Source organism: Talpa occidentalis, unplaced genomic scaffold, assembly GCF_014898055.3.
Source record: "Talpa occidentalis isolate TD23 unplaced genomic scaffold, MPIMG_talOcc4v2.1 talOcc4.6, whole genome shotgun sequence".
NCBI classification, from domain to species: Eukaryota; Metazoa; Chordata; class Mammalia; order Eulipotyphla; family Talpidae; genus Talpa; species Talpa occidentalis.
Window position 1 is genome coordinate 91,512,669 of NW_023604972.1, and position 26,179 is coordinate 91,538,847.

General features: G+C 42.9%; 1 protein-coding gene and 1 pseudogene across 2 annotated transcripts in view; one reads left to right on the forward strand and one right to left on the reverse strand.

Annotated features, from left to right (window-relative positions):
• Window positions 1-3,116: 3,116 nt before the first annotated feature.
• Window positions 3,117-26,179, forward strand: part of IQGAP2 (IQ motif containing GTPase activating protein 2) — a 277,602-nt gene continuing 254,539 nt past the window's right edge. For both annotated transcript variants that reach the window (XM_037529125.2, XM_037529123.2), the window contains exon 1: window positions 3,117-3,135. The gene's annotated coding sequence lies outside the window, so the exon portion shown is untranslated. The remainder of the gene's footprint in view (window positions 3,136-26,179) is intronic.
• On the reverse strand, window positions 4,657-13,908 carry LOC119260422 (NADH dehydrogenase [ubiquinone] flavoprotein 2, mitochondrial-like; annotated as a pseudogene).

Sequence of the window (26,179 nt, forward strand, 5' to 3'; positions counted from 1 at the left end):
TTAAATAAGGGACCAGGAAAATATACTATAAGAAAGTGAAAATCAAAATCAACAAAACACTATGAACCAGAGTCACTCTATGGGGGGTGGGGGGCGGGGAAGGGAGGGATTGGGGTCAGAATTCTTTGTTTTATAAAAAAAATTCTAACAGCCTTCCTTTAACCCCAAGTTCACTACTGCACAGATTCCCTTGAGCACAGCCTCTGGCCTTTGTCTCTACTTCACCTCTGAAAAGCTCTTTCCAGATAATTGCATGGCTCACTTCCTTATTTAGTCCCTGCTCAGGTAAAGTCTTAACAGAGGAGTCTTTCTCTTTTCCCACCCTAAAGTGCCCCTCCATGTCACCCTGTCACTCGCTCCCCTCTGAACTTGCATAAACCTCATCATCACTTGACAAAATAAGTAACTTTTTTGTTTTTTTTATAGATAGTATCTGTATTCCTCCACTATAATGTACATTTCATGAGAACAAAGAGTTTATTTTTTTTATTTGCTTCTATATTCCCAGTGCCTTGAACATGCTCACACAAAGTAAATGTCCCATAAGTATCGTTGAAAGAACAAATGAATGAGTGAATGAATGAATCAGTGAAGTATGTGATTACAGCATTAATTGTTTGGCATTCTGAAAAGCAAGTGCCTGAAACCTGGCTAGGCTAATCAGTAGATCTTAGAAGTTTTCTGGCAGTGGGTTTTTAACTCTAGTGAAACATGTAAGATCTCTTACCCTAAAAATGCACTCAAAAAATTTAGTATGTGATATCTGGGGGTTTTGATCTACTGAAGCTTTTGGTGAATCCAGAAATCTCAACTTTAGAGCTAGTGCTCCAGGGACTACAGTGTAACCCAGAAACTAAACTTGTTTTAGTTTGGCCTATAAGAGTTTAAATGCACAAGGCTTTCAAAAGTTTTGAATTAGTTGCCCCAAAATGAAAAATCATAAAATTTCACATAGAATAAATAACCCATATTTCTCAATTCTCTTGAAAATTCAGAAGATCTGCAAGCACTTAGGCCACATTCCTCACTGAACATGAGCCACGGCAGTCCCCCCTGGAAGGGACCTGCCCTCCTCAGTCACACCAGTCTCCATGGCTGTCTGTGGGCATCTCAGGTGTTGAAGATGAGTGTTGGTGACCACTTAAATGTTGTGCTCGCACCCTGCTGTTTTTCTTAAACCTGAGTTAAGAGGAAAGCAAAACAAGTTTCTGCTGGTGTATTTCTTGGGCCAGATCCACTTTGTTTCTTTTTTTTTTAATATCATTTTTCATTTTTGCACAATGTATGCATTTTCATCTTGGTTATAGTCCCCATACAATTCCCACCCCCTTTGTTTTGATCCTACTCCCTTCTCCCCCCAACCTGGTAGTGTGTCTCTGGTTTATAGTTGTTTGTTGATTTTGATTTTTACTTTATCATAATTAGTCTTTTTCCTTGTCCCTTATTTAGGTTTTCTAAATTACTGCTATGAGTGAAACCATCCGGTATTTTTCTTTTTCTTTCTGGTTTATTTTGCTTAGTATGATCCCTTCCAGCTCCATCCATGTTGCTGCAAACTGCATGTGTTTATCTTTTTTGATTGCTGAGTAATATTCCATGGTGTATATGTACCACATCTTCTTGATCCAGTCATCTATTTTGGGGCGTTTAGGTTGTTTCCATAGCTTAGCTATTGTAAATAGTGCTGCTATAAACATAGGGGTGCAGGTGTCCTTTCGTTTTTTTTATGTTACATTGCAATGGCCACTGCAGAAATATGACTTGAGACTGTTTGTCTAACTCAACAATGTATCATAAAGTTGAAGAAACCAAGACTCAAAAATCTTGAAAGTTGCCCAAGTTTACATGGGGGTGATTCAAACTCAACTTTGCTAACTCAGTATGCTTTCCACCACGTTGTCTTCTCACATGAATAAAAATCCAAGAAACTAGAACCACAGAAACACACTAAAAACCATGGACACCTGCAAAGAAATCAGAATTGCACATTTTCAAGACCATGTCAGTATGCCTGTCAAGTGCCCAAATATAGCCAAGCAATGCTTGTCAAGTGAATAAACAAATGAATAAGTCAGCTTTCAAATTACAGATGCACTTAAAAGCCACTTTTCGAAAACAACTGAAGGTTTAATTTTATTTCTGAGCACTAATGCTTATTGTCAATGGAATCAATTCAAGGGTATGGAATACACCTGGGGGACTGCTACACCCCAAAAAGTTGGTGCACCTGGACTTGGGCATATACCACTCTGTTTTCTGAAGGACATAAATGTGCTTCACCACCCTCATGTGCTCCTTTAACCCTTTGCACTCCGCTGTCCCCTCTCAGGGGACATTGGTAGCCAATGTCCAGAATGGTTTGGAGTGCAAAGGGTTAATATAAAAATGCTGCAGGCTCCTTTAAATTCCCTGCAGTTTGAGTTTCAAGTCTTGAGAACTCATGATTTGTCCTGATTCCAAGAGATAAAGCAGGTGACCTGAGCCTGCGGGTGCTGGGAACTGTTGCAGAGGAGGCTGTGTATTTTCTCCATGCTGGCCAGCTTGACACAGCCCCTCCTCACTTCTGAAAAGTCACCCCTCTCTGTCTCCAGCAAAGTATTGCCTCTTTTGGGATATTAGTCTCTATTCTGACCAGTGGAAATGTTGTGCCCTAGAATAATAAGAGCCCCTTAATTTTTTAAGGAAGTCATCACAATTATAGCTTAATTTTAAAATGCATTTCCTCGTAAATATTTATATCGTTCAACACCTGAGGACGCTAATTGCCATTCCTAGTGGCCTTTGTATCTCTTTTCTTCTTCTTTTTACCAATAGACGTCCTGTTTTCAGCTAAAATCATAGCCACAGGATAAATACCACATTCCCTGACTTCCCTAATAAAGAGTAAGTTCTAGCCAAGGGGATGTAAATAGAAGTATGTTATGTATAACTTCCAGAAAGGCCTGGAATGTGGACGCTGTGGCTGGATCGTGAGCAGTCATTCAGGCCATGGAGTGGAAGCCAAATTGAGTGGGACACAACGGGGATACAAGGAGCTTGACTTCCTAATGACTGGTATTTTCTGTCATTTTCAGCTGAGTCTCATGATAACTAAAACAACTGAAAGTCGGTGGAGAAGACTGGAAGGCATTTTTGGTGAGTTGGCAGTTCATTACATTTAATTAAATATTGGTACATAAAGTAATTTTCACCATTTCCGGTATGACACTCTCACTTCTGCATTAAGATATGTGGAAATGATATTTCCCCTTTTTTTAAACTATAAACAAAAGCTTAAAAATTTTTGGAAAAATTTTTAACACATGGTTAAATATGCATTTTTAAATACTCTTTAAAACAAAACCTTCTCCTCTACTAAAATGTTTTGGAGCTAAACCACATTCCAGGCTTTTTGTTTGTTTGTTATTTGATTTTTATTTTAATACGCTCAAGCAGTGATGGAGAACCATGACTTCTATATGGGTGAGCTTCAAGTTTTCTTGGGCTCATCATGTCTTATGCTTACTGTGAATATATTAACCATACTCTAACCATAATAACCAGCTCTAAATCCTGGGATTTTTTCACTTGGCAAGTGCAAAAAGGATGGGTAGGCACATCTGGTTAGAGCACTGTTAGACACAGCTAGTCACCATTGGGTAATGCTAATTCCATGTTCTGAAATGGTTTAGCTAAATCCATTGCTCTCCCTCTCTAAGTGAAAGCTTTTGAAGTGAATTCCATCTGCCCCACCCTATTTTGGAATTACCAGTTTCAATTATATTCATGAGTTATTAAAGCTAATAGAACCTCATACTGTAATAACAAATGCAGATTGTTAAAACATGGTAAAACAAAATAAAACGGTAGCAGACTTTCGAATCTTTGCAGTTACTGAATCTAAATGAAAATGTTCTTTTTCTTACTTGGTTCTTCCTACTTGCCTTCTTTGTTTGAATACAAACAAAATTGCCAAAACACCTACAAGACGATTTAGTGGTGACCAGCTGGGAAGGGGGAAGTGTCCATCGGGAAAAAAAGGGTAATAGTGTGGTGAAGGAGAGAACTGGACTCTTAGCAGTGAACTTAATGTAGTGTTTACAGATGTTGATTCTCAATGATGCATGTTTCTGGAAAATTATTTCTATAAAAATAAATAAAAAGAAAACCAAAACAAAGAGACTCAAAACTGCTGAGTTTCAAATAATGTAGAAGTCTGTTCTCACTCGAGTGACAATGTAGAGGAGGGTGGTGGTCCAGGATAGGACAGCAGTTCTGCTTCACAAGGGCCCCCCGGGGACCCAGGTTCCTCTGACTTTGTGCCCACGGCCCCGCGGGCCCTAGGGTGTGGTCCTTGTCCGCCTGGCTAAGGCTGACTTCTCACACATCGGAATTCCAGCTTGAGGGAGAGAAAAGAAGAAAGCACGTGCCCAAGTGCCCAATTATTTTAATGACACAGCTGAACAGTAGCTCATTAAACTCCATTCAGAACTAGCTGACACACATAGCAGCAAAGGAGGCCATGATGATGGTCTTAGCTGGGAAGCCAAGTCCGATTTAAAACTTGGAAGTGGATTTAAGGGAAGACTAGCAAGCTCCACAATTTTCAACTGTTTTTCTGCCTCCTACCTGGCCCATTCCAATCTGTTCTCTGCACTTTAACAATATGTATTTTTTTCATATTTTATTTGCCCAGTGACATATTGACAGCTGGCGTATCTGCACACCAAAGCCAGGTCTTTTGGGTGGTTCAGATAAAGGGGAAGGACCTCCCCACCTGGTTCACGAGAGAAACATCCACTCCTTGGCCCAGGTTTTGGAATTTTGTTAACCTGAGTTCATCAATAATTTCTCCCATATCCTTAGGTAACATGTCCTCGAAGTGTCATTTATTTGAAACATTGGGGCTCTTACACAGACTCCTACACATTCCACCTCTGCAAGAGTAAAACGTTTGTTGGGTGTTGTCTCCCCAGCCTTTATTCCAAGCTCTTTTTGAATAGCCTGCAGTTTGTTGGGGAGCATGCGTGGGTAGTAGTGCAGACTTGGGGGTGATACCGGCCAGTGGGCTTGCTATTGCAGTGTAGAGAAGCTTCTGTTTTGTATCCCCTCAATGGAGGTGCTCCTCAAACTCCTGTAACCCTGTTCAAAGCAGAGATGAGTAACCCTCCATTCTGTCTGTGCAGTAAAAGCAGGACTGGAAACCAGACTTCTGCTTTATGCCTTCCTGGATGGTTTTTCACATTGGTGTCTATCCTCTTAAGAGTCTTCTGGTGTGAAATCAAATGGAGTGTCCCTGGTTATTCTCAGAAGCATCTAGGCACAATTAAGGCCCCTCTGGCTCCACTTTGCACAGCTGTCATAAGCATGTTCCTTATATGTCTTCTCCAACTCAGTTACATTTTCTGCCCTGGGGGTTCCCTGCTAGCTGTGGGTGACTCTGCTACCTCCCTGGGAAAAGGGTGAGGGCACCCTGTCCTTGCCATGATGCCTGCAGGCAGTTCTCAGTCCACAGATCTCATGTGCCCACAACAAATGGAGACACAGAGTGAGGCAGGAGGGAAGTGCCCAGGCTCATCCCCCCGTTCCATGCCTCCTTATCCATTGGCAATGAGGACAGTAGTTAGGGTGCAGAACACCAGGGAGAAAAGTCTGCCCTTTTCTAAAATGGAAGTCTGTTCACAACTCTTCATCACTTCCTCTTGCAAGGTCCCGGACCAAGGATGGCGCTATGCTGTTTCCTTGGCCTAAAAAGTCCTCCTCCTGCTCCCTTATCTGCTTAATACCAAATTGTCCTTCAAACACAGGTCAAGGGCTATCTTTGGAAGCAAATGTCTTTGGCCATTAGCAGGCAGCCCCTGAAATCTGATTTAGCTGCCCTCCTCTGAGCCCTCTGACATCATAGCACACATATAGATAACCCTTATCACCCCATTTCATCACCATTAAGACGCTTTTCTGATCCCTCCCCTTGACCAAAAACTTCTTGAAGACAATTTCAACTTTAAAATTGGATAACCTCGGGCCTCCCCTGGTGGTGCAGCGGTTGAGCACTGGGTTGCAAAGCTGCCCGCAGCCTCTGCAGTGCTGGTTCGATCCCCGGCTGCTCCCCAGCCACCGGAGGAGGATCCCACATGGCGCCCGCTGCTCCCCTCAGCAGTGTACTTCGGTCCTTCTGCCTGCTCTGCTCCCCGCTCTGGCTCTGGTGAATTCTCTCACCCTCCCGCGCTTCTGACTGTACCCAGTGCTTGTACAAATAACTAAATAAGTAAAATAAAAATAAATAAATAAATAAATCTTTTTTTAAAAAATAAATAAAAAATAAAAAATAAAATTGGATAACCTCCACAGTCAGAACTACATAATATATATTTAAAGAATGAGGCATAACATACCAGTACACCAAAAATGATCAGAGAAATGGGAAAGATGTGAATTTGCATGCTGTAAATGAGGTCATAATTTTTTCTGAGGATTGTGCTAAGGACAATTGATAACTTGCTCATATTCAGACATGTTAGTGTCTTTTCGCCCCCCGACTGGGGACTGACTGTTGGAGGGCTGTTTTGCAACCATCCCTGGCCAGGTCGATGCATTTTCAGTTCTCACAGAGGAAAAGATAATTTTGGAGCCGTCAGTAGATTCTTATAAGTCTTTACTACTGAATCAGGGGACAGACCAGCTTTTTCTCAGTGGTTCTCTGGCTGTCTCTTTCCTGTGTAGTCTTCACTGTCATACTGCCTCAGGGCGACTCCACCCTTTAACCCCTCACCCTTCTGCACTGGTGTCCCTATGTCCACATGCACATGCCCCATGCTTTCTGGGCCCAGGTGTCTATAATTACAGGTGCAGGCACAAGACCGCAGGTGCCAGTCATAAATGCTAATGTCAGGAGGGTGTAAAAAGCCTGATTTTAACTCATTTATCCTACAAGGGTACAGGGCAAGGACTCAGCAAAACAGTAAGGCTATGTCTCCAGATGGCCTCAGGATGACCTGCCCCCTCAGGAATCTTGAGACCCCAATATCAGGCAAAGGAGCTCCTGCATCTCAAGGAATAAAGAAGTGATCATTCTCTTAGGGAAAGAATGCTAGCTAGAATCCAAACAGTCTTTTTTTTCTCATTATTTTATACATTTTGCTTGTTTCATCGCCAAGTTATTTTTAATACTAAAAACACAAGTGGAAAGAAAACTGGTAGGAAATAGACAAAGCCAGAAAAACTTACTTTCTAAGACTATGGCCCAATTGATGTAAAAGTGAAAAATTAGCCCACTGTTTCACCCCCATACCTCAGCCCACTCCGGAAGAAGCAGGACTCAGTAGGTGAGTTTTACCTTAGGGAAACCAGGGGAGGTAGGAGACAGGCCCTCAACCCCACAATCAGGGCTCCTGGAGATGGAATGGTGCTCAGTGTGGACCCTCAGTAATAAGCTTTGGGGGCTTCCTACTCAAGGCTTTCACCATTACCCGGGCTTAGCTGCTCTCTAGCTGTCCCCGCTCCCACAGCTTGCAGACTGACTTTGGGGCCTCACGGTCAGGTGGCCAAGAGAGTTTGCCCCTCCCCATGTGGCACAGGCTGCCACTGTGCCACAAAACTTTTGTAAAAGGCCATTTCATAGGTCACTGGCCATTGTATCGGCTGGCTTCTCTGGGGTCAGGCACCCATACTGGGCCAATAATCTTGGCCAGAGTAACAGCCTACACTGCTACCTTCTAGATGGACTGTGGATGTGAAAGACTGAGAGGATAATTGTTTCTCTATTTGCTTATGAACTGGTGAAACCATTTATCATGCAGAGTTGGGAGAAAACAAAGTCATTGTCCAAGATTTGGAGAGTATGAAGAACAAAACCACCTTTATTTTCCCTTAAAATTATTTGATGTCATCGCTGATTGTTGTCATTTCCTCAGTTCATGTCGGACTTCTTTAATCTCTCTCTTTCGCTTTTGCTCTCTCACTCTCTGCCTCGCCTCCCTCCTTTATCTCTCTCTGTCTTTATCTCCATTTCTACCATGGACAACAAATATGTTCTTTCCTCTGCCCGGAACACCCTTTCCACACACTCTCAACCTGGCCAAGATACCTGCTCATTCCTAAAGGTAGTTTTTTCGGTCTTCCAGACTAGGTCCAGTTTCCCCTGTTTCAAACTGCAGTTGTACCATGTACGTCTCTCCTAACACTCCTCATGTTTATAATTGCTTTTTTAATATCTATCTTTTCTGTTGCCAGAAGCCCAATGAGGCAGGGATGTCTGTCTTGTCACTGTCGTTTCCTCAATATCTGGTCTAGCTCCTAACACTTAGTGAAACTTAAACACTCTTAGAATGAGTTTTTGTCACAATTCTGTCTGGACAGAATGCTTTATATTTAAGGAAATTGTTGGACATTTTTGGACACCAAAAATCTCAGTGGTGAGCAGAACCAAAGTAAAATGTTTTGCCGTGCACTAACAACTCTAGAAAAATCTGGACAGGTGGGAGGCTTTCCAGGTGTGTGTCCTTGGGAAGTGACTCAGGACAGTAAACTGCTGGTAGGCAGGGAGAGGGCCAGGCCTTGCAATGTCCCAAGAAACAAACAAGTGGGAGAGGCAGGGCCCATGTGCCTCCACCTGTATACCATTCACCTTCTGACTCCCCACTGCACCCCCACCTACCTCAGAGGAGCCGCTCTGGGGCACACTGGAACAGCAAACATCAGATTGTGTTTGCTGACTTGGCTCCACAACAAGGCTTCTCTGACCTTCTCCCCTGCGCAGTAATAAAAGGAAGGGCGCGTCGAACAAGGAATCACACAGCTTTCCTGTGCATGCTGCCTGCTTTAAAGGGAACACCTCAGTGGTAAGCATTGCTGCCTGCCATGGGTGAGGGTGTCCACCCCAGCCTCACCCTCAGAACTTTACCCTAGTGCAGCTGACTTGCCTGCAAGAGTGAGAACCCCAGCCTAGTCACTGGGAGGCCCTGCTGGGCAAGGGGCTATGCTGAACTCAGACTTGTATTGTCTGGTGCTTTGTTGAAGGGGCCGGCAATCCCCCCTAAGCTTATCTTAGTTCACGACAAGCTATTTTTAGATTGTGCAGTGAACTAAGGCAGAAGGACCCAGCCACACAGCCAGACTTCATGGCAACCAGGCCTTCTCTCAGCAGAGGGAAGCAGCTCTGGTTGCTCCAGCTCATGCATCTCAACTGCAGTTCCCAGAGTCACTCTCTGGGGTTATCAAACTGGAGTCTCTCCTCCATTAACATGATGTGGTTGCTCTATCTCCACTTCCTTTACTTCCGACCCTGCTGAATAATTCTCTACTACCCTCCTCTCTGCCTTAAACGTCTGTTATCTTTGTGACCTCTTTCTTTACTTCCATTCCACTGCCCGCTCCCTAACAGTAGAAACGTACTGGTCACCGTGGCCCACTTCTCATGCCAGGACTCCTCATAGGCCATTGTCCAAGCAGTGGAAGGCTGCCATTGGGCTAGGGGCAACTCCTGGCTTAATCAATTGTAGCTGAAGCCACAAGAGCAGAGTCACATGGTAGAAAACATTCATTCACTGGAAGAATAGGGCACCTCTTCAAGGCAGGTCTCTGTCTGAGCTGGAGAAATATAACAGTGAAACAAACACAAGTCTCTGCCTGCGTGAGCCACAGTCTATTAGAGGCTGGGAAGACTGACCGGAAACAAACAAAAACAGAAAACAGGATAGATGTTGAATAATGTAATGGAACTAAACAAAGTCAGGAGTATATGGAGTGCCTGGAGCAGAGGTATGTGTGTCAATTTCAGATAAGGTAGTTGGGAAGGTTCATATGAAAGAATGACATTTGCATCATTAAGAACATAAGGAAAGTGTGAAGGCTGAGAACGCACTCTCGAACTCTCTCAGGGTGCTGGTGTGGTAAACATGATAAGATTTCTGGAAATAGAGGCATGACTTGGTGCTGACATTGGGCAGCACTGAGAATCATAGCTTATATAAAGCAGTTTATGATGCTTGGTTAAGTCTGAGAAGAGAGCCCAGGGGGCTTTTTAGGAGGGAACCACAGTCTGTCCACACCTGTCCCTACATTCCCAAAGTCTTAATGTGGGAGCGAGGATGCTGTGGACTTCCAATCAGGGATAATCTAAGTCATTGGCCTCACCCAGAGGGTTTGTTAAAACATTCATATTGTTGGGCCTAATCCCATGGCTCTGAATGTGTGGTTTTTGGGTGGGGCCCAGTTATTTGCACTTGTAAAACTTTTCTAGGTGCTCTTGATGTTTGCCTTTCCTATGAACCTTCCCAACCACCTTATCTGAAATTGACACACATACCCCTGCTCCAGTAGAAACATCCAGGTATACCCCATTTTTTGAAGCACTGCCCGCATTTGCACACTCATTACTCCCAGCTCCTGCAGTTTTACCTTGTTCTTCCCTGCTTGAAAGGATGAGCCTCAGTTTCCACATCTGTAAAATGAAAACAAAAGCAGTATCTACCTTCTATTTTTTCTTCAAAGCCCAGGCTGGAGTCACTTCTTCCAGAAAACCTTCACCGACTCTCCAAGGAAAAGCCCTTTCCTGCATATTTGCATGGCATCTCATATCTGTCTGCCTTTCTGACTGTACACACTTGAAGACTATTTCTCTAGTTCCTAAATAGCTGGTATATATTAAACAAAGCTTTCTGGTATTATCCCCTAATTTCGTGAGAGGAAGGCCCTAATAAGTTCCGACCTGCTCCTGCCTGGGGTTCCCTCATCATCTAAGCCTCATCTCACTGAAGTGCCCAGGCCCCCCTGAGCTTCCTGCTTCCAGCAGGTCCAGACTTACCGTTAAAAGAATATCTGGTCATCAAGGAAGTAAGTCCTTTCTCTGACAAAGCAACATGCAGTTCAAGTTAGCGACTCAGATAAGCAAAATCAAGCAGCAGAATGGCGCAGCATACCTGGGTCTGCCAGAAGGTCAGAAGACCCAGAGTATCCACACCACCTCTACCCCTCCCTACAGGAGCAAGTCACTGTCCCCTTCATATGCTGAAGGAGGGAACTGGGCTCAATGATTTCTAAGGTCCTTCCCAGGTCTTGGATCTCAATATTATGGAATCTGAGCTCATCTAGATGCTAAGTGAAGATACCCAGACGTGGAGCGTGAGAGTGCCAAGGCGGGTGGGAAATCTGTCCTTCTTGCAAGCTGTTTCCCAGTTTTATCTCTGTATTTGGAGTCGAAGGCAACTCCCTAAGAAATCTAGGTGAGTCATAGATCTAGGTAGCTGCAGAAGGAAACAGCAGGACTAAATTGTAGCCCAGAGGCAGGTATATTGACAAAGACTTGAATTTTAGCATCACCACTATGTGACTTTCAGCAAATTATTTGACTTCTTTGAGCCTCAGTTTCCACATCTGTAAAATGAAAACAAAAGCAGTATCTACCTTTGAGTGTTATTATGAAACTAGTAGAAAATAATTAACAGCAAGTGTCTGCCTAGCACGGACGCTAGCACAGCACAGATGCTTAGCAAGTGTTAGTGCAGGAGCTTCCTCTGAAACATCTCAGTCCCTCTCTGCTGCCAGACTGGCCCTAAATGAGGAAAACATTATATGGACTGAACCCTAAAGTCCTTCTGATAAGTTCTGGTCACTCCTAATGGCTTTGCTATGCCTCTCATTCATTCAGTCTGTTTGCAAACTTTCACCAAGTACCAGGCAGGGTGTGAAGAATTAAGTACAGAGAACTAAGACACAGTCCCTGTCCTCAAGGAGCAGGAGCTGTGCTTTAATTAGGAATATAGACAAATCAACAACTAAAATAAGGTTGGGTAAATGTACTGGGGTGAGCATGGATTGTAAGCATGGAGGAGAGCTCAGAGAAGATCTCTTAGTCCAGGTGATAGCAGATTGATTTCACAAGGGTCTACCCTCTGAGCATGCTGGCAAGTAAGTGACCAGGTAATGTCTTTCCTGGCTTAAGAGTCCCCAGTAGCTTCCTACCTCCTTCGGAAGGAAATCCACATTCCTCTACAAGCTGCCCCGTCTCCCATGCCAGTCTCTTCCAGCCTTCAGTGCCCAGCCACAGCTGCCCATGGCTTTTGTGTTCTCATGGCCCTTGCCTGGGATACTTTCCTTTCTTGACAATGCTCCTTTATCTTTCAGGTCTTGTTCTTACATCTCATCTACCCAGAGGTCGTCTCCAGCCACCTGGTCTGGGGCAGCCTGGAGTAAGGGACCTGAGGGCACCCGTCTGTCCTGGTCACCTTTGCCTCTCTCTCAATATTTCCTCCAAGACCCTACTAACAACTACTGCTCAGGCCCCCAACTCCACTTCCCCTTATCTACAACTCAGCTGGTTTCCCTCACATGCCAAACATTCTCCCATTTCTTTTTCCTTCACCCTCAGTCCTCAATAAAAATAATTTCCACCCCCCCCCCTTTTTTTCCCACCAGGATCCAGTGCAGGCATGAGAATCAACAATCTGAAGATATAAATATATTCAGCAAACCCTTAGGGACTTTGTGGTCCAGGTTCTGTACTGGGCCTTGGTTTATTTAAGCCATGGTCTAAAACCCAGCTTTTCTACTCACTACCTGGGTGTAGACCTTGGGCAATTGCTGTCCTTGTGTTTCACAGCCTTAGGCTTCTCATCTATAAAATGGGACTAATAAAATCTACTCTGAAGATTCATTTTGTATGTGAACTTGTCTGGACCAAGGTATTTGAGCAAACTGTGCTGTTTCTGTGAGGGAATTTTTGGATGAGATTAACATTTAAATTGGTGGACTTGTATAAAGCAGATTTTGCTCCATATATGAGTGGGCCTTACCCAATCAGTTGAAGGCATGAATCAAACAAAAGACTGACATCCCGTAAGCAAGAAGCAATTCTGCCTATAAATAGCCTTCAAACTTGAACCACAACATTGACACATGCCTGGGTCTCCAGGCTGCCAGCTTACCTTCAAAGTTGGGACTTGCTAGCCTCCATAATCCTCTCTGGATGGATTATCTTCACACAACCTTATGGTTCAGTTATTATACCCCATTGTACTGTGAGAAAAAGATACTTATAGAGACTTACATACTTCACAGCTAGTAAAGGATGATCCCACAATCTGAATTTTAACCACCACACTCACTAACTCTCAGAAATGGATGCTCTCTTTTTCCAACCACCCTACATGGACTCTTTCATGGTCCAAGTCTGCCTGCCCAGCAAAGCCCTGTCGGCTTCCTGCCTCCATCTGCAAGGCTGGAAGGCAGTCCTGCCGCTCAAGCTGGAGAGCTTCCTGGAGGTCAAGCCCTCTTGGTCACCTCTAGTAAGCAATGCCATCTTTCATTGCTGCAGAATTTCAAGTTCCCTCAGCTTCATGGAGAAGCAAGCTGGCTTGATGGTGGAGTTGGTGGAGGAGAGAGATGTGTATGTGACCAATTATGCATGCTTTGTACATTTCGAAACTGCCCATTTGAATCTCTTTTTACTGATAAGCACATATACTAAAACAACCCACCAGAATGGCCCACTTCCAATGAAGCAGAAGGTGGGGGGGAAGCTGTACTGTGCAGGGTGCTGAGGCTTTGGGTTGGCTGCCAGCAAAATGCCACCACAAATTTAACCCTATCTGCCCTGATACTGCAATATGGCCTGAGGCACTGGTCCTGTGCTGGGGAGCAAGATCCCTGGTTGAGAGGCTGTAAGTCCTTCTGTCACTGTTCTCTGGCTCACCAGGCCAATGGATATTTCCCCAGAAACTTCCCTTTATCTATGAACAAACTTTTTTCAAGTTGGAAAGAGAAGGGGCAAATGACATTATTTGAAAAAAGTTAGAAAAGGCTTTTAGGTCAATGTTCAAATTTTTTCTATGGAAATTAGAGTGAGTTGAGCAGCTTTGCTAAAAGATTTACCTACATTTTCTCCTTTAATGTTTTCATAGCTCCATGGAGCTTGATAAATGGTGGCCCCATGGTTTAAGGGGCACAGGACTTGCCCAGGGTCATGTGACTGTAAGAAGCATAAGTGCTACTCCAGACTGTGCTGGCTATACAGCCTCACCAGTAGTGATGCCTTGGCAACCCCAGGGAGGCCTTGTGATTCTGATAATCATCTGGTTCTGCTGGGAAGTGTGCCTGGAAGGAATGCCTACAAACAGTGGACCCTGTGTCCTTTCTTTACCTGAGCTCATGCATTCACTCATTCACTCAATAACCGTACACTGACATTATTTGTCAGCATGTTCTAGATGCAGAAAGAAGACATAGTTTCTGTCTGAACACACAGAGGGTTGACATTGTGTAGCAGGTAAATCGTTATAAGTGCCAAATTCTGTAAAATCTTACCCCGTGGATCTAACTTTTTTCTTTCTCCTAAAAACTCAGTCGATTTTCTCTTAAAATTCTTATTCCTCAGCCTCCTGATTACATTTGGTAAACATTTATTTATTTTTATTTATTCTTTCAAAATCCCTGCTTTCTTGGCCCAGTTAGACTGGGAATTCCTTGAGGACAGGTTGTGCACTTATTGGCCACTCAATAAATATGCTCTGATGTCATGCAAATTATTTCTGATGTTAATAGAACCAAATATGTTCACGCTTAAGCAAATCATCAATTTTATTTTTCAGTACTGAAGTGTATGCCCTCAGTCTTCTGATTGCTTTTTTTCCTCCTTGGATCTAAAGCAGACTGTGGAGCCCTGTGTGTGGAGTGAGAATATATGATATAACTTGAAAGTAAGCTCTGTAGGTCTTCTGCTTCTGCAAACCTGAGGAAATCAGAAATGTTGCTAGGAATGTTATAGGACAGGGAGAGGGTCAGCCCAAACCCTGCAAACCTGCCTATTCTACATGGGTTCTGCCATCCGCCGCATCAACACAAAACATAGGAGACTTTAATGGGAAGGAACTTTAATAAAACTAGGAAACAATACAGGTAAGGCAAAGAGTCTAGTTTCTAAATGAAGCACCCAAAGTTACCCATCCCCTCGTGGGTAAAAGTCCATCCATATGGGATCGGCCCAGAACAAGGCCCCAAAGTCTACCACAAGTCTAAAACATCTTCCAGTGGGGACCCACAGAAAAGGGTCACAAACAACTGGACAAGCCCGGAAGGAAAAGAGCAAAATCAACATCAAGATAAAAGCTGCCATTGTCACCTCCCCACGGGTCTCACCCACATCTGTGTCACCTAGTCCACGACCAAAAGACAAGCGCAGTTTCTTCACGTGTCTCTAGGCTCCATGTGCCTCCTCCAGGTCTCCTTGCTCCATCCTGCTTCCTTCCTCAGTCTCTTCTCCAGCTTCTCCTCTTCCTGCTCAGCTCCACCCTTCCTTGGGTGGGGCAGGGAACCTGGAACCTCCCCCTTTCCTGGGGACCACCCTGTTACAGGAATACATTTGCTTTCAGAACTTTTTCCTAAACTATGTTTTCTCTCTCTCTCTCTCTCTCTCTCTCTCTCTCTCTCTCTCTCTCTGCTTCCTCTCCCCCCACCACTTCTCTCTCTCTCTCTAAGATCACAGTCTGATGTTTCCACATTCATATTGTCCCTTCTGGGCTGTGAATAAAGGCTAGGGAACTACAAGGGAAGTCACTGTCCCCTGCCTGTTGTTCCTTGGGTTTCCCAGGTCCCTGTCATGTTCTTATTTAAACACAAGACCTGTAAAGTAATCTTAAAGCTAGAAGCTTGGCAGAGGAGAAAGAAAAGTTATAGGTACTAAAGCAGCTGCCAGCCTGATGGCCATAGTATAGGACCAACAGGGCCAGCCTTGGAGAATGGGAAAGGCAAGAGCAAAACAAATAACACATGAAAAGTTCCCTTCCTCCCTGGGCTGCCTGTCCTTGCCTTGGCCACCCTCCAGCCATGCCTGACCTTGGAGTTGTACCTGCAGGGCAAGGGAGGAGCCATGTGTTTCCTTAAGCAGTGCCTGGCACTTTGTCAGGAGCCTGGCGCCCTGTTGGCATCACAGGTGGCTCTGATGGGCTCATCATGTGCTTGATCCCTGGTCAAGCCTGGCCTGGCCCCAGAAGTTCCTTGGAGGGAACCTCTAGAGGTGGATGCGGGGGTGAGGAGGCCTTCTCTTCTTTCCTGGCATGGCTTTAGGGAGGAGAATAGGTGTTCTATCCCCCTGCCATCTAATTACAGTCCTCACCTCTTTGGTCAGTCCCAGGCTGCATGACAGGCAGCTCCCCTGTACCAAACTCTCTCTCCTCCTGGTCTGCCACCAGAGCTAGAATTCAGCTACCATACTCTTTCCAGTAAGTGCAGAACACCCCTGCCAGATGAACAAGTGCCATTTGCAAGTGTAAGAGGATGACCAAGTGCCATTTGCAAATGTAAGACTTAAGCCCTTAGTTCATTAGCCTGTAAAATAGCCCAGCGGTGCAGGTGCCAGCTAGAAGACGGGAGGGCTGGAGAGTAGCAGGACTCAGCAGGAGTACGTGTGGATGCAGAGATGGGTTAGGAAAATCTGCAGGTTCTCAATAGACATGGAGGGGTGGGGAGCAGGTAAAAGTAGGAGAGGAAAAATGTGGTGAGGCAGTAGGCAGGGCCCCAGTCCAGGGCCGCAGAGTGGGCTCTGGCTGGACTGGGAGTTTGTGTTCCATTCGAAGAGGCGGGCACTGATGGTTCCTGGTCCCAGTGCTGGTGCTCAGGAGCATGGGCCCCATTTGCCAGGCTTTTTATTTTTCAGATTTTTTTAGAAGATAGAAGCCAAGCATTTTTTTATGTTGACAACGAATTTAATTTTTTTATATTTATTTTTAAACACTGTGTGGGCTTGCACAGTACAGTACAAGCTCACTGAAATATCTGTGGGCTACTAGGAAATAGTGAAGGAGTCTGTCCAGGGCCATAACTGCTTCCAGGGGCAGCTAAAACAGCTCTTCCCAGCTCCTGCCCCTAACATAAGCTTACTTAACCAACAGGAAGCCCTTCTTAACAATGGATCAAACCCATTCAATCCAAGAGCCAGATGCAATATGGACAGCCTTTTTACCACTCAGATCCATATCTTGATCTTGTAAAGAGTTCAATCCATTGCTTTTCTCCCTCTTCTTCTAGATCAACAAACAAACATAAGAGCCAAACCCCCTGAAGAGCTCCCCCAGGAAGTTTTCTTTGGAGAGGCAGGATGTCCAGGTTGCTCCTCCAGCCAGCAATGTTTTCAAGTTTGACAGAAGTCCTGAATGACCTTGGCAAGGTGTTTAGCCTATCTGATAGTCTCTTTCACTCACTAAGAAAAAAAACCATTGTCGTGGGGAAAGCACAAAGCCAGAGTGTCTGATTGTGCATCTTCCAGACGGCTTGAGCCTCAGTTTCTTCCTCATAAAATTAGTGGGACAGGCCTGAGCCCCTTGGGGGGTCAAAGCGGCCTAAGAATCTTGTACTTAGCAGCCTTCCTCTGTGGAACTCAGGAATTCCCTCTGGTAAAAGTGTGAAATGGGTGCCCTTTAAATTCTTCATTCCACCTCAGATACATGTTGCCCTGGAACTGAACTCTGGGTGCTCCAGGGACACTTAATTAAGTAAAAATCTGGTATTTTACTAAGTGAAATAACAAGATGTGTATATATACACATTAAAAACAGAATATATGTACACATCACCACAACTAGCTGATGAATTTATGGCCCACTGGCCACTCCCCCTTCTTTTTTTAAGGTCCAGAATGTACTGACCTCTGAGTCTAGAAATCACATCCAGGACTTTCCTGTTGATTACCATTAAGTGTTTAGTGTTTGGAACTATCTGCTCCTTCTGAAAGCAAGCTTATTTATTCAGCATTAAAGGATGTATTTGAATGCACAGTGTGATTCTCTGCAACTTGTAAAAGTAGCAAGACTGGACAGACCACTTTTAGAACAATGAGACATATTTCTATGTTCAGAGTGCCTTGTCATCTCAACCAGACAAGTATAGGAGCTCAGCATGAAAAAGGACATGGATTTTAGTGAATATAGATAATATATTTAGATGAAAAAAAGGAGTCTTTCCCCCTAAAATTTTCTTCTTCTCCATTCACTCATTTCATTTTTTTTTTAAAGATTTATTGATTTATGCATACACGAACTTGGGTGCAGGCCAGAGGTGTGGGGGGGTGAGAGGATTTGCCAGAGACAGAGTGGGGAACAGAACAGGCAGACTGGCTGAAACACACTGCTGAGGGGAGCAGCGGGCGAGACAGGAGAGGTCTGCTGCGCCAAGTGGTCTCTCCCTGGCTGATTTCATAGTTCCGCGCTTAACCCCTTGAGCCTCCAGGGAGGCCCTCTTTTCATTTTGAACAATTATTTCTTTTTTTTTTTTTTTTTCAGTAACTTTTTTTTTTTAAGATTTTTTTATTTATTTATTTATTATTCACTTATTTATACAATCACTGGGTACAGTCAGAAGCGCGGGAGGGTGAGAGAATTCACCAGAGCCAGAGCGGGGAGCAGAGCAGGCAGAAGGACCGAAGTACACTGCTGAGGGGAGCAGCGGGCGGCAGGAGAGGTCTGCACACCATGTGGGACCCTCCTCCGGTGGCCGGGGAGCAGCCAGGGATCGAACCGGCGCTGCAGAGGCTGCGGGCAGCTTCGCAACCCAGCGCTCAACTGTTGCGCCACCGGGGAGGCCCATTAGTAACATTTTAAACAGCTTTATTCTTATTAATGAATGGTAAAATAGAAATATCCACATAGCCAACTGATGAATAAACAGACTTTTGTATTTATCCATGTAGTGGATGGATATTATATGCAAAGAAAGAATGAAATAAACTGATTTATGCTATAATGTAGATGAATCTTGAAAACACACTAAGAAGTCCCTAAAAATCATACAAAGATAATTCCATCTATATGAAATGTCCAGTATAGGTGAATGTGAAGAGACACAAATTAGCAGTTGCTTGTGCCTGGGAGATTAGGATATTAAAGGAATTGTAACTAAGAGGAATGGGGTTGCTTTTTGGGTTAATGAAATGTTAAAAAATTGACGGTGAAAGTTGCAGTACTTTGTGAATATACTAATAGCTACTGAATTAGACTCTTTAAATGGGTGGATTGTATGGTATGTAAATAAATTATATCTCCATAAAACATTTATTTATAAAACAACACACATGATTTTAAAAATCAAGGTAACAGTAATTTCTGGTGAAAAGGAACCATTCATTGAATGGTTTGCTACATATGCCATATACAAAGTTCTTTGTTAGCTACTTGGTACAAAAAGATGATTAAGAGATTAGGGTTCCTTAGTTTATTATATACCAAGTAAAGTAGTATTTTGTTAGTGATGATTTACTTTTGTTGTTTTTTTTTAATTTTATTTTTATATTCCCCATACAATTACAACCCCCTTATTTTGACCCCAAGTCCTCCTTCCCCCCCACACCCAACCCCCCATAGAGTGTCTCTGGTTCATAGTTGTTTGTTGATTTTGATTTTTTCTTCCTTATAGTTATTCTTTTTCCTGGTCCCTTATTTAAGTTTTCTAGATTCCTGCTATGAGTGAGAACATCCGGTATTTTTCTTTTTCTTTCTGGCTTATTTCGCTGAGCATGATCCCTTCCAGCGCCATCCATGTTGCTGCAAATTGCATGTGTTTATCTTTTTTGAATGCTGAGTAATATTCCATGGTGTATTATGTACCACATCTTCTTGATCCAGTCATCTATTTTTGGGCATTTGGGTTGTTTCCAAAGCTTAGCTATTGTAAATAGTGCTGCTATAAACATAGGGGTGCAGGTGCTCTTTGGAATTGATGTTTCTGTGTCCTTTGGGCAAATACCTAGGAGCGGAATTGCTGGATCATATGGAAGCTCTATCTTTAGTAGGTCAAGAAATCTCCACACAGCTCTCCACAGTGGTTGGACCAGTTTGCACTCCCACCAACAGTGCAGGAGAGTTCCTTTTTCTCCACAACCTCGCCAACATTTGTTGTTGCTAGTTTTTTTGATATGTGCCATTCTCTTGGTAGTTTTGATTTGCATTTCCCTGATGACAAGTGATGTTGAACATTTTTTCATATGCCTATTGGCCATTTGCATTCCTCTTCAGAGAAGTTTCTTTTTAGCTCTTCTGCCCATTTTTTGACTGGATTATTTTCTTTGTTTTTGTTGAGTCTCATCAGCTCTTCGTAGATTTTTGTGATCAGTCCTTTATCATTAGTGTTGTGTGCAAAAATTTGAACAATTACTTCTTGTAGCTAACCATGTCAGCAATGATTTTATGAATATCACAGTATTGCCCAGGCAAAGAGAGTAACTTCCCCATCTTCTTCTTAGGACTATGTCTAGGTTATTCAGATCTGGCTGGTCTTATGGAATCAGACTTGGAAAAAAAAAATTAGGAAATTATGTCAAGAGAAAAAAAGCACCATAAACAAAAAAAGGGCACAGTACATGATTTATGTTTCTTTTTCTACCCCCATCGCCATTGAACATGGAATCCTCCGTAAGGGAAGAGTCAGAGAAATTGTTGGCTCTACAGAAGTGAATAGCAGAAAAGTCCAGCATCTGCTTAAGTACATGATGGGTGAGAATTACAATCAACAACAGTCAGGCTGAACAGGGACCCCACAGATTCCAGCTCTGGGCAGAGGCTACAGCAAGTCCTTCCCCTCACTTCACCCAAGTTTCATTTGCTGTACTGGAGCTCCTTTGTTGGACACTCTTTTTCAGGCCACAGTTGCACCATGTTGCAGCTCATCTCCCCCTCACTGAGGGGAATCCCTCTTGCAATACAGATATTTGAATAATTTTCAGCTCTCCCACTTTAATGCTAAGAAACTGCATAATTCAGGTAATCATTTTGATCACTTCCCTCTGGATTCTCCTCTAACACAGCTTCTACATCAATCATCTAAAAGCTACTAAGGGAGGAAGGAAGTGGCACAGTAAATTCCATCAAAGCTCTCTTCTTCTGATCCAATGAGTGGAAATCAGGATCATGCTCTGCCCTCACACGGTGCTTTATCGATGCTCTACCCAGCTCCAATATTCTTCAGGCTGCTAGGATTTTTCCTTTTCTTTTCTTAGGGATACCCTGGCCTTCTCCTACCTTTATTTGTGCAGCTTGTGTTTTCAATGACCCCTCTCTTTTGCCCTGGTCCCTAGACAGTGGTGCAATTAGAAAGTGTTGATGTAACTTTTGTCCCCCTTTGCAGTTCCTGGAGCTGGAGCCGCTGAGTCTGACCCAGGGTCACCACAGAGGTTTTCTCTAGCTGGATTCTTTCTCACCACGTCATCCTGTCCACAATGGACAACTCCTAGGAAGACACATCCATGATTTTATTTTGTCTTATAACACTATTTCTGGAAGTTGAGTTGGCTGACTTGTTAGGATGAATGACATTGCAGTGCATGGGAATGACTTTCTACAGGGTGGGTTTTCAGAGATATCATAGTTGCCTCTTTCTTTGGATTCCATGTTAAGATTTTATATATGCCTCCTATATTGCTACTCTGTTCTTTTCTGGGTGGAAGATGTTGCAAAATAGATATTTGTTAAGTTATGTAAAAGTCAAGGTTTAGCTTTCTGCTCCACCCAGAAGCTGTTTGAAATTATGATCACCTACCAAATGTCTGATATTATTGAACTGCTCCTTCACAAGAAGGCTGTTGACATCAAAGACACAGAAAGAGGCAAGAAATTGATTTTGGGATCCAGTTAGAGGGAAACAAGTGATAAAGGATATGCTAAGACATTGATTTTGGAGAGAATTGAGATTAACATTAATCATTCATTGATTTGACAAATATTTATTGGGTTCCTACTATATGCAAGGCACTGAATAGAGAGCAGTAAATAAAACTGGAGAGTTGTTAACCTAGGTGATTTATTAAGATGCCCAAGTCATGGAAACCCAAGAACTCTTGGAGGAAGAAATTATCTGGAAATAGTAATTTTACATATGAGCATTTCTCTTTCCTTTTCCTTTTTAAAAGAAAATGACCTAAAATAAGACTTTTTCTTGAGAGGCAACGCTGAAGCCTGCTAGAGGTATTCTAGGAGAAGAATCAATAACCTCCTGGTATAAAGATTAGAAAGGAGGAAGAGAGAGGAAGTGTGAACATATCCCTTGTGGCCCTCAGCCTCTAGCTCCTAGGGATTCTAAAAAGACTGAGCAACTTAATCAAGTGAAGTAAAAAGTAGAATTCCGAAACCTGACTTTGAGGCCAAGTACTACAAAACCGACCAAGACCCTGACACAGTCGATTGGCTATCCAGTGCTGGCTGAATTCTATTAAAATTTATTTTACTAAAATAGACTGAAGAATGAAAAATCACTTATGATTTAAAAGTGTTATAGGTGCATTTGCTTATAAACAAATTGGTGTAAAAATAAAAAACCAAATCAAAGTGAGCTCAGATCCCCTGGGGCATGGGAGGTTAGAGTCCTTGGTACATTTTTGTGATCTTGAAGAGGAACTGTGTGTGAATTGGGGCCAGATTTTCAAAATTTTATCAAAGGTTGTGTTGTTTATTGAAAACTACCCAGTAGACAAATTCTTTCTCTAGTACTTCCAGCTAAATACTTTCTTTTTTAAAAGAGCACCTTAGACCATTTCAAGGAGGCATTCTTTTAAGTCTTAAGTTTATATAATTAACAGATGTTCTGAGAAGATATAAACTCCAGACATTCAGAAGAGCTTAATTCACCATGTTTTAACAGAGACTTAAAGTTAACATTATAGTTTGCAAAAGATATATTTCTAACTCTGTTCTATTTTGCTTAATTTTACCTCCTGAAATGTCCTCAGTTCTTTGAAAAGATTGTAGAATTCACTTTCAAAGTGAAAATAATTTTAATTCAGTTTAATATTATTCAAATAAGCACTATAAAGAGCACATAGCACTTAGAGTGGAAAGAAAGGCAGAGGTTTTTTTGAAATCTAACAATAAACATTAAGGGTTTAACATGACAGAGCATTATGCAGAGTCTTTAGGTGAGGGGTGTGCCTCCACCCCCCTCCCACCCCCCTCACTGGACCTTGGCTGCCCAGCAGGAGGTTCCTGCCTTACTCTTCAACAACACCATCCTTTCTCTGCTTATTTGGCCTTTGTTCATAGCACATTTTCACAAAAATGTAGGTCATGTGACCTGGTACAGTAACACTTCTCTGACATTCCAACATTTTTCAAATACAGAAATTTTAGAGGAAAAAAATAGCTGGGCCTCCCTGGTGGTGCAACGGGTTAAGCACTGCACTATGAAGCAATCCACAGCCTCTGCAGCACAAGTTCGATCCCCGGCTGGCCAGGGAGCAACCCACATGGCGCAGCAGACCTCTCCTGACTCGCCTGCTGCTCCCCTCAGCAGTGTACTTCGGTCAATCTGCCTGTTCTGTTCCCCACTCTGTCTCTGGTGAATCCTCTCACCCCCTGCACCTCTGGCCTATAACCTAGTTCTTGTATGCATAAATAATAAATCTTTAAAAAAGAAAAGAAAAGAAAAGCTGCTATGGAAGGGATGGACATCTCCCCTCCCTGCCCAAAATAGTCACATGTTGAAGCCCTAAACCCCAAAGTGATGGTATTTGGTATTTGGAGGTGGGGCCAATGGGAGGAAGTTAGGGTTAGATTAGATCATGAGATTGGAGTTATCAAAATGGAATTAATGCCCTTATGAAAAGAAAGAGCCAGGAAGCCACCCTCCCCCAGCTTCCCCATCTCTCTCTTGCTCTTATATACCGAACAAGGACAAGTAAGGACTAATGAGAAGACAGCCAACTGTCTGCAGACCAGGAAGAGAGGGCTCTCAGTAGGAACTGTATCAGCTGGCATCCTAATCTTGGACTTCTCAGCCTCCTGAACTGTGAGAAACAAATGTCTGTTGTTAAGCCACAGAGTCTGTGGTATTTTGTTATAACAGTCAGAGTTGATTGAGACAGAAGTCTTCACAAACCAGCTGGTTTTATTGACCTGGCCGAGAAACTGTAGAGATCAAATGATAATTTTTATACGTTGTAGGTAGACCCTATTTTGTTGATGTCATCACTTGCCTAAACTCAAATAGATCTCCACTGTGATTGTCAAGTCTTTATTGAGCACTTACTCTATGCTGGATACAATTCAAATTCTAATTTCATGAAAGCTCTCCATTTTTACACTGTCAATGTCTCTAGAGGGAAAAAGAATCCTAGAATTCCACCCATGAATGATCAGGGTTTCAACAGTAGTAACTTCTACTTTGCTATCTTGGCTCCTCTGGGATTACTTCTTTGGTCTACTACTTGGGAAGTAAAAGGGAAATCTGGGCACTCCAAGTGCTTATTTCATTTAATCACTAGGATAATAGAAACATAATAGAAGCATAAATAGCAACAAAAATAGCATTTGCTAAAGGCTTAAAGGACAGTATCAATAAAACTATTTGACACATATTCAGAGGAGGAAATAAGTTAAAATGCAAGGAAGGAAAGTCAACACAGGAATAGCCATTGGAGCAGCCCAGGTGTAAGATAGTAAGAGCCTGAACAAGAGTGGTGGTGATGATGAGAGCAGAGAAGAAAGAAAAGATATTAACAAACCAGAGATATGAGCAAAGAAGCACTAAGTCCTGGTGAGTGACTGGATGCTGAGCAATGTTACTGGAGGAATCCAAAAAGACTGAGGTTTTGAATTCGTGACTAAAAATATTTGTTTCGACAGGGTAGGCAATCAGGAGAGACCCACAGGTGGATGGGGAATGACATAGCCAGTTCTGGTTTTCTATCTGTTGAGTTTGAGGTGACAGTTGTGTTTAGCATATGAGAGAAGGCAGGCATACTCCTGCTGTGGTTTTCCTTGGTTCACTATTGGCTTTTATACTCAGCCTCAGGCTGACCAGATCCAGATGCGAAATTAACTCTTAACAAGCTGAGAGCTGAGTAACTAAGCTTTAGGAGCTGGTTTGCTACCAAAAAAAAAAAAAAAAAAAAAGGATTTAAAACAAAGAGAACCCCACTAAAGTGTTTAAGAAGTACTTTGTGTAGGTATGGGAATGTCTGCTTAGGCAGAGGAGTGGAGTAGTATGCCCAACCCTGCATTCTTCCATGAAGGGAGAGTTGTTCTGCTATCCTTTGTTGACTTTTAATAGGAGGACCAGGAGTCACTAATTGAGCCCCAGAAGGAGAAGCTGGTCTCAGGAAGTGGCTTCCAGCAGCCTGTTAGGGGACAGCTGAATTTGGGGTAGAATTCGGCCACAACAGCTTTATCTGCTAGTAAGCATTTCCCTAGAAAATATGTATGTTTGTATATTCAAATTGCCATCAACATATTTATCTCACCCAGGCTTTGAAACAATACATATTTGCCTTAATCAAGAAAATTAAATGAATCTGAACTTAAAAAGAAAACCTGACAAGCCAACAAACTAAGTCATTATTCTGACTGTAATAACAGAATCCATGTTTCTTTTTATTGAAAAGTTTTCCAAAAAGAAAGATATAGAAGATAAAACATCAAATAGTTATGTATATACCACCTAGTTACAACAAATGCTATATTTTCTTCAGTTTTTTAAAAAGATTTATTATTTATGGCTACAAGAACTAGGGTACAAGCCAGAGGTGTGGGAGGTGAGAGCATCCACTAGAGACAAAGTGGGGAACAGAACAGATAGACCGAAGTATACTGCTGAGGGGAGCAGCGAGTAAATCAGGAGAGGTCTGATGCTCCATGTGGGTATCTCCCTGGCTGGGGATTGAATTCATGTTGCAGAGGCTGCAGACCAGCTTCACAGTGCTGTGCTCAACTCCTTGCGCCGCCACCAGGGAGGCCCTTCAGTTTTTTGTTTTTTTTTTTAAGGAAATTGAATGTTATAGATAAAGTTGATGGTCCTTGTCTGCCTTCCCAGCTCCCCTTCCCTTCCCTAATTTCTCAGAAGTTATTTCCATTCTGAAATTGGTATGTTCTTCTGTGCATACTTTAATAGTTTACCACATGCACATGGCCCAGCAGTGTTATATGATACTGTTCTATATGTTTGAGTTGTACGTAAACGGCACCACATTGAATTTATCATTTTCTATCTCATTTTTATATATTACAATGTATTTATCCATTCTGCAACTAAAGGACAGATAGGTTGTTTCCAGTTTTTTCCTGGAATAAACATCCTTGTGTATGTCTCCCTATAGATGGGAACTTCTGTAAGGGATTTTAGTACATGTGGAATTGCTGGATTTCAGCAAATATTCATCTTTATCTTAACTGAAGATGGCCAGCTATTCCTCAAAATGTTTGCTAAAAGCACACTTATCCTAATACTCTGTAAG